The following is a 14,384-nucleotide window of genomic DNA, read 5'->3' as shown; positions in this document are numbered from 1 at the left end:
TGACTTCATCTCTCTGAGTCCCATTTTCCTTGTATTGTTTTTGTTGGGATTAAATTACTTAAAACTTCAAAAGAAATTAGAATCTCAAATACTGGCTCTTGTTATTACCACCAATTTCAATATCCAGACCCCTCATTTAATGGGGAAAGAAGGACATGTGGCTCAAGGCTACATAGGAAGTCACTGGCAGAATTAGGACTAGAACTTGTAGTCACCAGATCTAGGGCTCCTCCCATTCATTCAGTGAGCACTTGTTAGACACCTACTCAGTGCCAAACACTGTGCTTGGCCTTAGGAGAGCATGTCAGAGCGTGGGCACTGGAACCAGACTCTAGATTCAAATCCCAGCTAACCTTGTGACTTTGGTTGAGCAACACTTAAGCCCTCTGCAGCTCAGTTTCTTCATATGTACACTTGGGGTCATAAAAGCATCAATTTTTAGTCCATGAAATGTACTTAGAACACTGCCTGGTACATACCAACCCTTAGTAAATGTTGCCCATTTATTATCATCATCATCACCACAGGCAAGCAGTTAAGATAGAAAAGGTCCCTGCTATAAGATGACCTCAGAAAAGCATAATAAAAGAATAGAGGGCTATGGCTCTTCCAGCACTCTTTGAGTTTGGTGTGTTGGAGGAACAGAAAGCCTTTCTGAGCATCAGAGTTGAGTTGGCTTAGTATTAAGACACCTACAGCTTGAATTTCAATTTGATCCTGTGGCTTTCAACTGAGTCCAATGTCTACTGGTTTTCCTTCCATGGCAGAGAGCAGGTTATTTTTACTCACTTAATAAATATTTGTCAAACGTCTACTATGCTAGCTAGCTAACATGTGGACAACGAGGATGTGGAAGCAGAGGCTCTGTCCAAAACGCTTGTGGTCTAGGAAGGGAGGCAAGGTAGGTCTTCACAGAACCTCAACACAGGTGAAGTCCAGGAAAGAGCGATCCAGACTTAGCACTATGGGCAGCAGAGGCCACAACTAATTGAGGGAGTCAGAAGTGGTTCCGAGCAGGGGGCGGTATGTGAAATGGATCTGGGAGGATGAGTAGGATTTCTGCACTTGCAGATGGCGACATGAAGAGTATGTGAGAAAGAAGCAGTATGAGCAAAGCTAAGGAGACCAGAAGTACAGGGTATGGAATGATGGGGAGTCCAGTGTGGTTGACTCCCAAACAGGACACATCATCTTCCCCTGGTCCCCAACCTACTTGTCCTCCCAAGTTCCCTGTCTCGGTGAAGAGTGTCACCATCTACCTTCGACCTTAGCCAGAAACCACCACTATACCCATTCAGTACCAAATCCTATTGACTCCACATTCTGTATCTCTCTGGTCCCTCTACTTCTCTTCATCCCCATTGCCTAGATCCTTGGATATGCCATCATCACCCCTCATCCAATCTTCCTAACCAATAGCCTCCCAACTCCATGTCTTCACCCACTTCCAATTTAATTTTTTTTTTTTTAAGATTTTATTTTTTCCTTTTTCTCCCCAAAGCCCCCCGGTACATAGTTGTGTATTCTTCATTGTGGGTTCTTCTAGTTGTGGCATGTGGGACGCTGCCTCAGCGTGGTCTGATGAGCAGTGCCATGTCCGCGCCCAGGATTCGAACTAACGAAACACTGGGCCGCCTGCAGCGGAGCACACGAACTTAACCACTCGGCCACGGGGCCAGCCCCCCAATTTAATTTTTGTCTTAAATCCAGAGTGATCTTTCTAAAAAGGCAAATTAGACTTTTTGAAGTGTTAGCGTTTAAATCCCTTCCTCAAAGACTCCTTCTCTGAGCCCTCACACCCTGATCTAAATCAGCTAACCTGGTGAATCACTTCCATAGCACCCCAACTTTTCCTCTCTAGTCCTTATGCATATATTTAGGTGTAGGGTTCTTTGCATGAAGGTGGGGACCATGGCTGCTTGGATCTTGCTCTGCTAAGTAGCACAGGGCCTGGCACCTACTAGAACTGAAGAAAATATTTGCAGAATGAATAACTGATAGATTCCACAGATTCCAGGCTGCTTCTCAGTTTCCAAGGGAGATAAATCACTGCTCCTTAATCTACCCTCAAAAATCTGGGTTTTTCATAAACCATTTGGTTAATGCTCAGCAGCCAGCTTAACTTCCCTGTGTCGTCCCATTGGTGACAACCCCAGAGGCATGTATTAATTTACCCTTTTATCTCAGTGCTACTCCTGGCCCAACTTATGGGTACAAAATCTATGAGCAGAAACGTCGGCGGGAATTGCCCTTAGAATAATTCATCGGAGGGCTATAGGGACTCTCAGCCAGTCTGTGAGGGCTCCAATCACACTGGAAAATGTTGGCTAATTTAGAGTCATCCTGATTTCCAGCCATCCCCCTCCATGGAAGCCGGAAGGCAAATTAGCCAGGAGACCAATTAGGAGGTCATTTGGGCATTTTTCCCTGGAAGACATGCCTTCCTAGACCCATGTTGGAGTCTGAGTCGTTTGTCTTTTCCCATCTGGATCAATGGGTGGGTCACATAAGCAACCCCCCAGGAATTTCACACGCAGCTTCTAGCTCTTGAGAAAAGTCTTAGGATGGAAGCCACTGTTTAGTCTGAGCTGGCCTCACATTTTGGATGTCTGTCTCCCAACTGAAGGCCAAATTAACCAATAATTGCACTGTCTGGGTTTTGCTGGACAGAGTGAATGAGTTAGTTGTGGTTGGCCTAGAGGAAGCCTCCGCCCCTTCTCTCCACCCTCTTCCCCCCAGTTCAAAAACTGTTTGCCTGGGCTCTCGCAGGGCCAGGAATGAAGAAACCCTGGGGTGGCCAGTCAGGGGAACTGTGCCATATTGCATTCCATTACCCAGAATGCCCTGTTGGCTCTGCAGAGCCTCACGGCACTGTCCTAGTAGGGACTGAGAGGTTCCGGCCAGGGTGGTTGGCACGTCAAGCTCCCCTCTGTTTAGACTTGAGGCAAAGGGTCTTTTACTCCATAAGTATAATTGACGCCTCTGTGGGACTAAGCACTGAGGTTAATGAATGGGTTAACACCAAGTAAACTCACAGTTCTGAGATACCAGCGGACTAGGACTTGGTGAGATAGAGCCTCAGACTTCGTTCTTCTCTAATGAAAAAAAGACGGAAATTACCATGGTCAGTCTTTCCTTGGTGTTAATGGAGGAACCAAGGGGTAAGGAACAACGATGCCTCGCTGTAGCAGATGGAGAGAAAGGCAAGAGGAGGTGAAGACCCTGTCCTTGAATCCGAGGAAGGAAGCTGGACAAGTCACAGATTCATATACGAATGCCAGTGGCTCCCTCTGAGTCCCGTCGTTGTGTGATATTACAGTTGGGATGGGTTCAGGTGGGTGTAGGTGGATCCTAGGGAAGGCTGTTGGTTGGAATCCTGTTCATCTTCTGCCCTTTATTTCCTCAGCTTAAATGTCTTCTGGAAGCAAAAGTGGGATTTTTTTCCCTTAAAGTATTTTAAACACTCAAGACCATCATGTATATTTTTTCTCATACCCACTTCAGCCTTCCGTCCACAATTCTTTCTGGAGCAACCTTTCCTAGAAAGGACATTTGCTGCAGATATAAACCATAAAGACCGTGTGATATTTCAAGAAATAATTGTCAACAATAGAGAAATGGAGGTTGGATGTTAATTCAGTTTGGTGGGTTGGTAAAAGGTTGAACGTTACTCCTATTAGGAAATGACTACTTGATGGAAATACCTTGAGGGAAATACATCTAACGGCTTGCCAAAAATCTCTGCCCCTGGCTTTGTTCTCCTCCTCCTTCTTAATAGCACCTCATCAGATTAAAGTTGCAGATCCCTTGAAGCTGAATGAGAGGGAATATGCTGGATTAAATCTGATACGATCAAATTGAATGGGGGATACAATATAAGGTCCTATTCAAAAACTCAGCTGAAGAGGAGCCAGACTGGGAACACTTAGCTTATTAAAATCACGTAAGGAGAAAAAAAAGACCTAAGATTGGAGTTGAATAAATTCTTAATATTTGTGGGAGGAAGTATGGTGTAGAGGTTAAGATTATGGCTCCAGAGTAAGATAGACTGGAGAAAAATGTCATCTCCACCATATGTTAGCTGTGTTGACCTTCCACTTATAACGTCTCTAAACATCAGTTTCCTCATCTGAAAAATGAGGGTAATAATTTCTACCCTCTAGAATTATTGTGTGGATTAAATGAGTTAGTGTAAGTAATTATCCTTAGCAGAGCTTCTGGCACATATGTTAGGTGCTCAGTGAACGATAGTTATGGTTGTCACAAACCCCAAATCTGATGCCACTTCAGGCTGCATTATCAAAGTACAGAGTGGAGACTCACATCTATGAGAAAAGAGGATCAGTGTAAGGAAGTGGAGATGTTCAGTGCAAAGAAAGAAAGGTCTTTGATAGGACCAGTCTGCTCTTTGCAAATATCTACTACCTGAAAAAGTGGATTGAAAATAGTAAGAGCTACTATATGTTGAGTCCTTACAAGATAAGGCTAACTGCTTTTTATTGTTGGATGGGCATTACCGTTGCCTCCATCCTACAGAAACTGAAACTCAGAGGGACTAAGTGGCTTTCCCAAGGTTGCCCAACTTACAGTTGGCAGGAGCCTGTTTTTTGAACCCGTCCAGTCTGACTTCAGGGCTCTCCTCTTGTCCAACATTGTTTTCTGCCACTGTTGGAGATATCAAGAACAATAACCAAGGGTGTCGGTTAAATCACTTTACATGCACAATCTTTTCTCAACCTCGCCACAACCCTTTGAGATGGATGCTATGGCTCTCCCCATTTTGCAGATAAAGAAACTGAGGCTCTGAAAGGTTAAACATGCTGTTTGAAATGAGCGATAGAGGAGGAATTTGAGTGCAGTTTTCATCTGCACGTGTGCTGAACCACAACCCTGTATTGTTTCACTGGGATCAGAGCTCAGGCTAGTGGTACAACCTACAACAAGGTGGATCGCAACAGACGTTCTTAAGCAGTGCTGATAATGATGAATGGGCCAGGTCCCTTTGGTAGGTATGGAGTCATCTGTGCTGGAATACTCCAGCAGAAATTGGATGGTTAATTTGGGGAATATTTCACACAAATTTATGTACTTAATAAGAGATAACTTTTATTATTTTTTTTTATTTATTTTTTGGATAAAATTAATATATTCAAATAGTCAAAAATTAAAAAGTTAAAAAATGGTATCTGGTGAAAATTCTACCTCCTATCCTACCCCCACCAGCCTAGTTCTCCTTAACCTTTTGTTTATCAGTTCATTTAACCATTATCACTAGTTCCTTAGGCAACTTTCCGGAGAGACTTTAAATACAATGATCTAATACACATATGTGTTTCTTTTCCTTTGCTTTTCACAAATGGTAGTTGGTCAGAAGTGTAGTGGTGCAGGTATTTCAGAGGAGGGTTTAATAAGGAGGATTGATTGCAGGCGAGTAAAAATGGGACCGCATATTACCCAGAGCCCTAACAATCCTACAGTCACTGTTGTCACTGCCACTGCTGCTGTTGGGACTGCCACCATGGCCAGTGGAGAACCATGAGCCTGCAAACCCACTGATACTGCAGGAATTGTCACCGACCTGCTCCCCATCTGCTGTTGCTGTTGGTAGAGTTTCTGTAGCTACCGCCAGAAGCAAGGTAGTTGCTACCTTCTTCCTAACTTCCTTCACTGCATGAATGCCTCCCATTGCTAGAAATTAACTGGAACCATGTATCAGAAGAATCTGGGAGGTGTAGATTTAGGCTTTCAGCCCCCATAGTGCAGGAGAAAATGTAGAAAGATGGGTGTGGGGCTGAGTGGCAATAGACAGTGAGCACAGCCCATCACCTTTAGTTGCTCAACACCCACACATACCATTGTGCTTAGCCATACTATTCTGCACTCTGACTGTTCACTTCATATATCTTGGAGTTTATTCCATGAGAGTATGTGTTTATTCCGTGAGAGCTGCCTCATTCTTGTTAATGATTGCCTAGAGTGCTGTCATATGGATATCCCATAATTTATTTTCCATAATCTTACTGTTATAAACAGTACTAAACCTATGTCATTTCAAACATTTGTTAGTATATCCGTAGGATTCCTTCCTAGAAATAGAATAACTGGTTCCAAAAGCATTGCGTATAGTGGCTGCTCTAATGCACCTTGAGGAATGGAGGACTTTATTCCAGCTGCTGGAATTGCTACCAGAAGACAGCCCTCAGCTGTCAGCCCTCTTTTGGAAGTGCCTCAGGTGGAGAGAGCTGCCTCGCCCAAGGTCACAGCTCTTTCCTGGGGGCAGCTGCTCTCAATCACTGCCTGGCACAGGGTAGAAAGACCCAGCTCCTTTACCCCAATTTGGGACAACCCTGAAGAGCCATCCCAGCTTCAGAGCTCTTTGTGGGGCTGGCAGAGGCTTCTGCCGAGACAGAGTACAGCCCGCCTTCTCCTTCTTCCAGTTCTTCCTTCCTTTTCTTTTCTTCCAGTGGGGGTGATTCCCCCCTGAGCACTTGCTAATGAACCTCCCGCAGGCTGACGTCCATCTCAGAGTCTACCTCCCAGGTCACTTAAAATCCCGATAGATATTGCCAAATTACCCTCCATGGAGGTTGTACAGATGATCTATAAGACCCTTCTGGTCTGGATTTCTAGGACTCCGTGTGACCCATGGGTTCTGGAGTCCATCCTGCGCAGAATGCTCTCCTAGTTACAGCCCGAGCATTGATGCTGAACTCTGAAGTGCTCCATAATTTGATCTTCCCATTTGACCTCCTTGTGTTTGAAATTCACCAGAGCTGGGCGTTTCTCTGCAGGGCTGAGTTCGGCAGAACTCTACCCGCTCTCATCACTAAGCCTTGTTTTGTTAACACAATCCTGCAAGATTTATTTGTTTGGCTTGGCTTACCCTGACCTCAGACGTTCTGTTTTGTATTATTTTTAAAAGCGTGCAGGTCTCCATGGAGGCCTTTTTCTTTTCAAATCTAAGAACCAGCTGGGGGGAATAGAAAAAAGCAGATGGGACACTAGGATGTATTAGCTGAAACATAACTCATTAGAGGAGCAAGTGTTTCTCTCCTTAACCGTGGTGTTGATTACTGTCTGTTTATCGCCATCTTGGATCTACCGTTAGGCTTACCAATTTAAGAAGACAATAGAGAAATGGAGAAACAAGAGTATTGGTGATGGTAGCAAACTTTTATTGAACATGAACTGTGTGCTAGGTACCATGTTAAGTGCTTCTCGTGAATTAACTCTTTTAACCCACACAATATGCCTGTTGCTGAGGAAGCTGAGGCTCAGAGAGCTTAAATAAATTGCCCAGGAAAGGTCACACAGCAGTAAGAATGTGGGGAAGCTGGGATTTGAACCCAGGCTCAGCTGACTCCGGGGCCATAGTTCTTAACCAAAGTCAAGCTATCAGAGTGTATGTTGGGTCTCGAATTTGTTTCCATCAAGCTCATTTGCCTTTCTTAGCTCGGGTTCCTTGAGCTTGTATCTCACTGTCCTTTCCTCTCTCGCCCCACTCTTTGGATCTACTGGATAAAATACAAATTCTTGTGAGACCTTCTTCCAGCCGAAGACCTCTCCTTTCCTGACTAACCCTGAGACTCTTACTCATCATTTGATGTTTCTGGCTTATTGCTGCGTAGTTCCCCTGTTAACAGTTCTGTTTGTTCTTTGTTTTCCCCCAAGAGTTAATGTTCACTGTTTATCTTTAAGTGTAGCTCTGTGTCTTTAGATTATATGATTAGTATAACAGCTCAGACTCTGGAGCCAGACCTCCTGGGTTTGAATCTGGGCTCTGCCGCTTCCTGAGTGAACTTGAGCAAGTATTTTGACCTCTCGGTGCCGCTATTTCCTCATATGTAAAATGAAAATAGTAATAGTAATAATAAGATGTACCTTGAGAGTTGTCATGAGGTTGAAAGAAATTACCACGTGTGATGACCTCAAAGCAGAGGCTGGCGTATAGAAAGTGCTCAATAAGTGTCAGTAGCTGTTTTTACTGTCACTTTCCCATCACTGAACACATGTTGCCTGAGTAGTTTCTAGGTGTCAGTATCTGGGATTATTCAGAAATGGAAAGGATATAATCCATGCTTTAAAGAAGTTTGCTGTGTAGTCAGGGGCAGGGGTAAGAAATATAAAATGGCATGTTTATATGTGTGTTTTTATTAATTACGTATGTGTCCAATCATATTTCTCATTGATATGTGGTACTCAACTGGCACCTGGTATAAACTTCTAATTTTCCTTGTTGGAGATATCACAGCTCCCGGTCAAGGTGTTCAATGAATGTTTGTTGAGTGAATGTGTGAGGGAATAGATGATGTGATATAGTCTTAGAAGGGTGGAGCCAGAAAGGGACCTTGGAGACCATCCAATCCAACCTCTTTGTTTAACAGCCAAGAGATGCAGAGAGGGGAAGTGACTAGACCTAGCACGCTCACCGCATTATTGTTGGATCCAAAGTGTGGAGGACCAGGCTCCCGTCTCCCATGTCATTGTCGTTCTCAGTACATTTCTCCACCTGCCAGTGTTATCTTTTTGTCTTCCTCTTTTAAGAAGCCATTACTCCCTTCTGATGGTTTTAATACCCAACAAAGTAATCTAATCTTCTAGTCATGAAGTTCGTCTTTTCCATGTTTACCTACAAGAGGCCCTCTTCTTGAGGAAGTCTGGGATGGCGTGCTGAGCCTCAGCTGATGCCAAAGAAGAGCTCCAAATGGTGAGGGCTGGAGGAATATTGAGACCGTGGTTGGATGAACCCCACTGATTCTAGATCCAACTGGGACTGCTTTGCTGGTTGGACGATCCTTGGGGGCCCTTCTTGTCTTCTCTGCTGGAGGAGACTCTAGCATCCTGGTTTGGCAGTCCCACTCATTGGCACCTTAACCAACGGTGGGAAGATAAAAGGTGGGAATGAAAGTGAGTCCATCTTCTTGCACTGGGCAGGCCAGCTCATAGTTCATTAACTTCTACCTGCTATGTTCTATAATTTACCCTTCCTTACTGCCACCCCTCTCCGTCAGCATGTTCCCTGCCCCCTGTTAGTGTCATAGATAAATGAGACTCCAGTGGAAATTAAGTAGAAGCTTTGAAGAAGAACTCAATAAGTCCTTTAACTTCTTGAGAGATGTGTAATAAAAAAATAAACAGAACTTGTCTTATCTCAACCTGCTCCTTCATTCAAGAAACACTTACTGAGCACCTGCTCTGTACTTGGCCCTGATGACGGAGCCCTCCACTTCCAAAGTGTTTGCCTACTGGTGGAAAGGTAGACCTTGAGGGCGGTGACTGTCATATATCGGGGTGAGGGCTGTCATAGAGATCTGTCCAAAGCACGGTGAGGCACAGAAGAGGGATCGCCAACCTTGCCTTGAGACGTTCTTAGGAAAGCCTTCACAGAGAAGCTGATGCTCAGTGGGGGTTTGGAAAAGAGAATTAGCTGAGTGTCAGGCCGAGAAGGGGGCAGATGTGCACAGCAGCCTTCCAGCTAAAGAGCGTGTTTTAAATCTTAGCTTGTCACATGTGGGAAATATGACCAGAGTAAGGAGTGCATGAGAGGAGGCGATGGGAGATGAAGCTGGAAGAGAAGACAGAGACAGTCTATTTATTGTACTTTTTAAGCCATGGAGTGATGTGATGATGTTTTCATTTTAGGATGCACATGCTGATAGTGGTTTTAGAAGATGGACTGGGCTGGAATGGAGGCAGGAGACTGGAGGCAGGGAAACTCAGCTCTGGGTTGGGTGAAAAGGCATCTTATCCTTGAATATTAGGCTTGGGAATGAGGCCCATGGAAAGGCCTTCATAGGCATGAAGTGACTACATGCGTATCCCTGCGCCTGTGTTCTTTAGTCGTTCAAGCTTTATTCTCATTCCTGTAACTTGTATTTGAGAATAGAAGAGATGACCTATTTTCCTTAAAACAGAGAGGATGGAACTAGACCCACAGGATGTGTCAGAGCTGGCTGGCATCACATAAAAGCAAGCCACTGTCAACCACATCTTAGTCACCACCTTACTCCCAGCCACTTGCCTTGACCCAGTTCACACCCCACATTCCAACTTACTACCAACCTCCCTAATCTCTGGCGGTGTGACTCCTTTGACTGCTTATGATCTCCCTCCTCTGCCTCCTTCTGCCCCTCCTCGCGCCACTTCTCCAGCTTTGACCTTCAGCTTTTGCTTGGCCGCTCTTTACATTTGCTGCCAGCTCCGCCGTCATCTCCACCATTCGGGGTCCGGCTCGCTCCCTGTTGAGAGGAGCCCACCCTGGGTTCACCCTGGTCCTGCCAGCAGCCCCTGCCTGGATGCGCTTACACACAGAATTTCAGCCTTTGCATTTCGGTAGGAATCAAGGGTTATTAATTAACCCAGGGTGGAACCTATTATGAAACATCCCAGAAAGCTGGAACAAACCGGAGGGACTTCTGAACTCACAGCAGGGAAAAATGCCTTTTAATTGACTTGGATGCCTTCACCACAAAAATCTGTCTGGCTGTTATGCTAAACTGGAAATTAATCTATTAGATTGTCTATGGGATCTCCCAGCCCACCCTGACCAGAATCTCCTGAGGAGGGGAGTGGGGCCGACACATAAACAGGACTTATGCTTTGAAATGACTTCTTTTGGATCGTATCCAATCTGGCTGCCTGGGAAAGCGAGGGGAGGCTGATATCTGAGAATGAGTTTATATGTCCTCCAGTGTCTATCTTTAACATCACATAGGAGCTTTTCTAAGGCACTACTTACTTTAGAATACAATTCAGCCTAAGCTGAACCTGTCTTGGACCACTTCTCTCAGGGTGTTTAGAGGGTGACATGAGAGAATTTCCATGGATGGTGTTGTCATATAGATGTCAACTCTGCAGCCTGGGCCCTGAAGAGATCCATGATAATAGCCAGTGTCTAATTACGTGCTTACTAAGTGCCAGGCATACACTGAGCACTTCGTATCATTTTTTTATTTAATCCTCAGCACTGTGCTATGAAGAGTAGATACTGTAGGTGTCCCCATTCTCCAGATGAGCAAACTAAGGCTAAGAGAGATTATGTGGCTTACTCAAGGCCCCCGCAGCTCACAAGCGGCAGAGCTGAAATTCAGTCTAACTCCAGTTGCCATTTTACCTGGGAGGTGTATCCTGGAGAAGTAAAATCCGGAGAAGAAGTGGTGCGTTTCTTTTCATGTGTGCAGGGCTGGCTTATGCATTAGACTTGTTCCGTGGGACTCAAGCTTGGCCTACAAGGTCCTCTGTGAGCCAGCCCCTGCCCAGCCTTCCCTCCTCATCCCCTCCTCTGTCTACCTCAGCCCATAGTCCTAGCAACCCGCTGTGGTTCCCCACCTGCCATCTTGTATTCACATCTGCATGCCTTTGCTTATTCAAGTCTCTTCTCCTGGGCCAGCCTTTCCCAAACTTTGCTGTAAATTCCTCAAGACTTAGCTCAGCTGTTATTTCTTTTCCGCTTCCCCCGACCACCACTTCTATCCAAGCAGGACAAGGTGCCTCTTATCCAATCTCTCATAGAAACTCATGCACGTTTCTACCAGTACACTTACCAGATTACCCTGACATTACTAGTTCACCTGCCTATCATTCCCTCTAGACTCTGGGGTCATAGAGAACATGGACTGTATCTTTATTCATCCTACAGATATTTATTGAATGCCTACTATGTGCTAGGTGCTAGGGCTACAATGGTGATTCAAAACAGCTGTAGTCTTGACCTGATGGAAGCTTAACGTCTAATGGGAGAGACAGATATTGATCACATAATCTCACACACACACCCACACACACACCATAATTACTCACTGCATTAGGAGCAATAAAAGAAAGATACAGTGTTATGGTAGCATGTGGTGGGTGAGCTAGCACCGCACACTCATTCAGGTACATAGCAGGTGCTCCATGTACCTAGATACATAACCTGTGCTCCATAAGTATCATTCAAACTTATCTAAAGTAGAGAAAAATGAATACGCTACAGAGAAAATATTACATCTACGCTAAGAACTTCACAGTAGACAGACCCACCCAAATGTCCTTTTGCGTGGTAAATGACACGGGTGAAGCGCTAGTCTGACACCGATGACACAGGTGAAGCAATGACACAATATAGGTAGAGCGATGCTTGACATTACTGTTTAGTGAATGCAATGTGCCAGCCACTGTCTAAGAGTTTATCTTCATTAATTCATTGAATCCTCACTGCAACCCCACCCAGTAAATACTGATGGAACTGAGACTCAGAGAGGTTAAATTTCCTGCCCAAGGCCACACAGCTGGCAGGTGGCAGAACTGAGATGTGATGCTCCAGATGCACTGGAGCCCACACGAGTGATCCCCGCATCTTACCGCCTCTCTCCATCTTCTCTGGAGCTGAGGCTCATCACGATGCACTTCCTTACCCAAGGTTGCACTGCTGGTTACTGTAAAGCCAAGCTACCCCCTACCCTTGTCTCCTCCTTGTCAAGCCTGGCTTCGGGCGTTCTCAGAGGAAGAACTTGGCCATGACAAGAGGGCAGCGCCTGACAGGAAACGGAACTGAGTCCCATCCAGGGTTGCATTTGGGGAGTTCTGAGTATGTGTTAAAGAAAAGAAGGAGAATTAACAGTGGAAGCCCAGCTCTAATGCTTCTTGCATATCACTGTCTTTAGTCCTTGGGCAGCGCGTGAGCCGTAAGTCTCATCATCATCCAGAGGAGGAAATTAAGGCTGGGAGAGGTAGAATAGCGATTTGCACAGTTAGGGGCAGAATTATGATTGGAACTGTGTCTGCCTCGTTCCAAAGCCTGTAGTTTCCCCTGAACTCACCTGTTGCCCAGCCAGACCTGGAATGATGGCTTCTTCCTCTGGCCTACAGCAGTTTTTTAGATCAGTTGTCCTGGAGACCACAGACAGCTCATCTGGGTTTTGTGACCTCCCGTTATCTGTGCTGCTGGAACCTTTCTTTGCACTCTGGGCAGCAACCGTGAGCTTCCCCTCATGAGCTCATGAATGGGTTCTCAGCCTGTTTAAGATGGAACTGAACCAAGTGACCTCCCACCACCCCACCTCGAGGCCTACATTCTGTCCAGACAGGGAGGAGACTGGCCGCCCACCCCTCTGGCTGCCAGGAAAAGCAAGGGAAACAGAGAGGTTGAACCTCCCCTGGCTGGGCCAGCCAAGTGCCAGGAACCCCAGCTTTGCGTTCATGGACAGAACTAGGTTTTGATCACTAGTCTTAATTTGCTTATTCTTGTACAGCTGCTCTGGTCTCTCTGCCTCCCTTCGCTCTCCATGGTCCAGTCCCCTCAATGTCTATGAGATGAAGGCCAAAGTCCTTTAGGCTACACCAACCCAGCACTAGCCCAGCCTTCTCACCACCTCTCTTTTCCTCAATCTGCTCACTGGTGTCCCCAAGAGTCTCTGGAGGAGCCAATGCTTAATTTAGATGGCCTCTTGTTTACAGTGGCTTTCCCTTAGGTTCTGCATCTCAGGTCCCAAAAATGTTATTTGTATGAGTCTCTATCCATCTGTCCATTCTTCCATCCATCCATCCACATACCTAACTGTTTATGCATTCACCCGTGTCTCTGAAACCTAATTCTCTCCACTCCTTTTTTTGTGGTCTCTCATCAGTTTAGAACTCGGCTTCTTTTCCCCTAAACACCTTCATGAAATTTAGTATTTCATAATACCAATAATAGTGGTAGTCATAATAATGACTCCCAGATATTAAGCACTCACTATACACACACACATACATGCCCGATACTCTGCCAGGATTTTGCTGTGACTAACCTCACTTTATCCTCACGGTGACCTTGTGAGTTATCATTACCGTTAGAGATGAAGAAACTGAGGTTCAGAGAGGTCCAGCAATGCAGCTTACATTTGGCAAAGCCAGGATTTGAACTCCTGGCTCCCAAGAGCAAGGGATCGAATCCTGGCCCTGCTTCTTATTCCCTATGGGGCTGCGGGCAAGTGGCTCCATGTTCTCAACTTCAGTTTCTTTATTTGCAAAATAGAGATAGAAAGAGCAATACTGCTCTGCTCAGCACATTCTAAGAATTTGGTCCATTTTAGTTAAATCAGAGGGGACCCTGGATCTGGGTTGATTCATTTGTAAAAAGAGGAACTGGCAAATGCACAGGGCATGTTCTGCCCCCAGCCCTCCCCAGCTGTGACAGACACCACTGCTCAATGAAAGCTCACTTTCCAGCTGAGCTTAGGGCAGCCTCATTATTCTGCGCACAGCAACCAGAGCTGGCAGCAAGGTGAAACCCTCTGGGTGACCCCAAAGGAACTTTCAGTTCTCACATTCTGTGGGTTTGATACGAGCCTACTTGAAAAGGATGGTAAATTATGGATAAGGTGGTTGGATCCTGGACACATGAGCTTAGTCGGTAAATATAA

At 45.4% G+C, this 14,384-nt stretch overlaps 1 protein-coding gene across 2 annotated transcripts in view; it reads left to right on the top strand.

The window, feature by feature from the left end:
• The window catches only part of SYN3 (synapsin III), a 460,518-nt gene that overhangs the window by 55,434 nt on the left and 390,700 nt on the right, over positions 1-14,384 (top strand). The gene's annotated exons all lie outside the window — the stretch shown is intronic.

This window comes from Equus caballus, chromosome 28, assembly GCF_041296265.1.
Source record: "Equus caballus isolate H_3958 breed thoroughbred chromosome 28, TB-T2T, whole genome shotgun sequence".
NCBI lineage: Eukaryota > Metazoa > Chordata > Mammalia > Perissodactyla > Equidae > Equus > Equus caballus.
This window is presented reverse-complemented; position numbering and strand designations above follow the sequence as displayed.